Raw genomic sequence first — 3,143 nt, forward strand, 5'->3', positions numbered from 1 at the left:
TGCACCACCATGCCCAGCTAATTAACAAAAAAGTTTTTTAGAGACAAGGTCTCACTATGTTTTCCAGGCTGGACTTGAACTCCTGGGCTCAAGTGATCTACCCCCCTCAGCTTCCCAAAGTGCTGGGATTATAGGCGTGCACCACCACACCTGGCCTGGTGTTTTTTGTTTTTTTCTTTATTGAAAGGCATCGCTTTTGAAGTTATCTGTTTTCTTTCATATCCTCAAGTAATTCGATGTAACCCATTTGTGATGGCTCACGGACCCAGAGAAGATGTGGCAATTTTACTATTCTATGTATCTTCTGCTCTTTCTGGCTTGCTCTTACACTTGTAATGTATTTATGCATTCCACAAATACGTCTTAAAAGCCTATTCCACTCCAGGCGCTTTTCTGGGTACTGAGCTACATCAATGAGCAAATGAAGTTCCTGCTGTTAGGCCACTTACATCCTAGAGACGGATAATATCTCTATTTATATGCAAGACAATAAGTAGACAAGACAATATTTATAGGCAAGACAATTAAGGGGAAAAGGTGCAGTAAAGTTAAAAGACAGAGTGGGGCTAAACGGGCTATTTTATTTTACTTTTTTGAGATGGAGTCTCGCTCTGTCACCCAGACTGGAGTGCAGTGGCGTGATCTTGGCTCACTGCAGCCTCTGCCTCCTGGATTCCAGTGACTCTCCTGTCTCAGCCTCCCAGGTAGCTGGGATTACATGCACGTGCCACCATGCCTGGCTAATTTTTATATTTTTAGTAGAGATGGAGTTTCACCATGTTGGCTAGGCTGGTCTTGAACGCCTGGACCTCAGGTGATCCTTTTATCTTGGCCTCCCAAAAGGGCTGGGATTACAGGTGTGAGTCGCTGTGCCTGGCCTGTAACGGGGATATTTTAGATGGGATGGTCACTGATATGGGGTTGTTGAGCAGAGATCTGAATCAGGGTGAACAATGAGAAGACACAGGGGAAGAGTGTTTGAGGTCATGCAAAGGGCCTGAGGCAAGAGAGTGCTTCGCTTGTTCAAGTCAAGCAAGGCTGGCCTTAGAGTGAGGGCCAGTCCTGGGAGATGCATTTAGAGAGGTGTACCCTGTCAAGCCACTGTCCCCTTGATTACGATTTGCCGGCCACCTGGCCTTGTCACATTCCTGGAATACACCTGTCCTTGCTGCCTTGTGCCTTTTCTCTTTCTGTTCTCGGGAGTGCCAGTGTTCTTTCTGTGGCTGTTCTCGTGGGTACCTTCTCATTGTGCTTTTTGCAGCAGTACATTTGTTTACATCTTTTTGTTTTTTTCTTTTGGAGGAAAATCTGTATTATTTCAATTCTTCTTATGTACTGAAAACTCATCAGTGTAATTTAATCCAGCTTGGTGGCAAGTTCTTTAGCCTTTGCCTTTCTGAGATTGACAATGCGGGCCACAGACTTGGGAGTCAGGACATTGCCTCCCCAGTGACAGCGGATCTCATCGTGTCTGTCTTTGTAATTGGGCCTGATAGCTTCCACCAGCTTAGCCAAAGCTCCTTTGTCTTCTGAGTTAACCCATGGGAAGGCGACAGTGGTGCAGATTTTCCTGTGGACTGGACGTCCCAGTCTTGCCTTCCCCTCGATAGTGCAGTAAGGGGCCCCCATTTTACAACACAGGGCAGGCAGGAAGACGACAGCTCTATGGGATCCACATCGTGTGCAGTGATCACCAGCTGAGCCTTTCTGTTCTCCACCAAGGTGGTGACGGTGTTCACTCCTGCTTGAAGGACACTGAAGGACAGGTGGTCTCTTAGTGGGGACGTCCCCTTTGCTGGCAGCTTTCTTCTCAGCCCGGAGCCAACAGCTTCTGCTTCTTCTCTTGCTTTGTCTCTGGTCTGTACTTGTGGGGAAGCTTAAGCAGCTGAGGAGCTGTTTGGCGGTCCAGGGCCTGGGTGAACGGGTTCATCACAGGAGGCACTTCCAGCCTCTGATAGAGGGTGGCTCTCTGCCGCCGCAACCTGATGCAGTGGGGCCATTTCACAAAGCCGGTGAGGTCCCTTTTGGGCTGGATGTCCTGTCCAATGCCAAAATTCTTAGTCCTCTTTCTCTCTCTTTCTTTCTTTCTTTCTTTCTTTCTTTCTTTCTTTCTTTCTGTCTGTCTGTCTGTCTGTCTGTCTTCTGACAGAGTTTCGCTCTTGTCGCCCAGGCTGGAGTGCAATGGCATGATCTCGGCTCACAGCAACCTCTACCTCCCAGGTTCAAGTGATTCTCCTGCCTCAGCCTCTCAAGTAGCTGGGATTACAGACATGCGCCACCACGCCCAGCTAATTTTGTATTTTTAGTGGAGACGGGGTTTCTCCATGTTGGTCAGGTTGGTCTCGAACTCCCGACCTCAAGTAATCCGCCCACCTCGGCCTCCCAAAGTGCTGGGATTACAGGCATGAGCCACCGCGCCTGACCTGGCCTTTTCTTAAACAGGGGATTCACTACTTTCTTGGCTTTCTGCTTATTCATGACAGCAGGGGTGGGAGCCACCTTCTTCCCCTTGGGCTTCTTTCTTTTTGGCATCTTGGGCTGTGGAAGGAGAGATTGTTTACTTCTTTGTTGACTTGCCCTAGCAGCCCAACTGGCATATCAGTGCCACGTGGGTCGAGACCAAGTTTGTTTGATTACCATGTACTCCCAGGACCTACTAGAGCACCTTAGGACTCAGCAGGCTCCAACAAGTGTTTGTTAAGTAAGTGAACAAAGATAAACATCTTGGCCGTCGGGGTAGCTCACGCCTGTAATCCCAGCACTTTGGGAGGCCGAGTGGGCGGATCACCTGAGGTTGGGAGTTCCAGACCAGTCTGGCCAACACAGTGAAACCCCATCTCTACTAAAAATATAAAAATTAGCCAAGTGTGGTGATAGGCTCCTGTAATCCCAGCTACTCGGGAGGGTGAGGCAGAAGAATCGCTTGAACTCGAGAGGGGGAAGGTGCAGTGAGCCGAGACTGTGCCATTGCGCTCCAGCCTGGGAAACAAGAGAGAAACTCTGTCTCAAAAAAAAAAAAAAAAAAAAAAAGATAAACTTGTATTGGTCAGTGAATTTCCCTGAGTAGTTTAATTCACTTTATATAAGCATGTCCCTCTTTTACTGGGAAGAGAGAACCAGGAGAAGAAAAGAAAAAGACAACC

General features: G+C 48.1%; 1 pseudogene; it reads right to left on the bottom strand.

Annotated features, from left to right (window-relative positions):
* Nucleotides 1-1,356: 1,356 nt before the first annotated feature.
* Nucleotides 1,357-2,000, bottom strand: LOC105540888 (annotated as a pseudogene).
* Between the last annotated feature and the right edge of the window lie 1,143 nt (nt 2,001-3,143).

The sequence above is a fragment of the Mandrillus leucophaeus genome, unplaced genomic scaffold, assembly GCF_000951045.1.
Source record: "Mandrillus leucophaeus isolate KB7577 unplaced genomic scaffold, Mleu.le_1.0 Scaffold105, whole genome shotgun sequence".
Lineage (NCBI taxonomy): Eukaryota > Metazoa > Chordata > Mammalia > Primates > Cercopithecidae > Mandrillus > Mandrillus leucophaeus.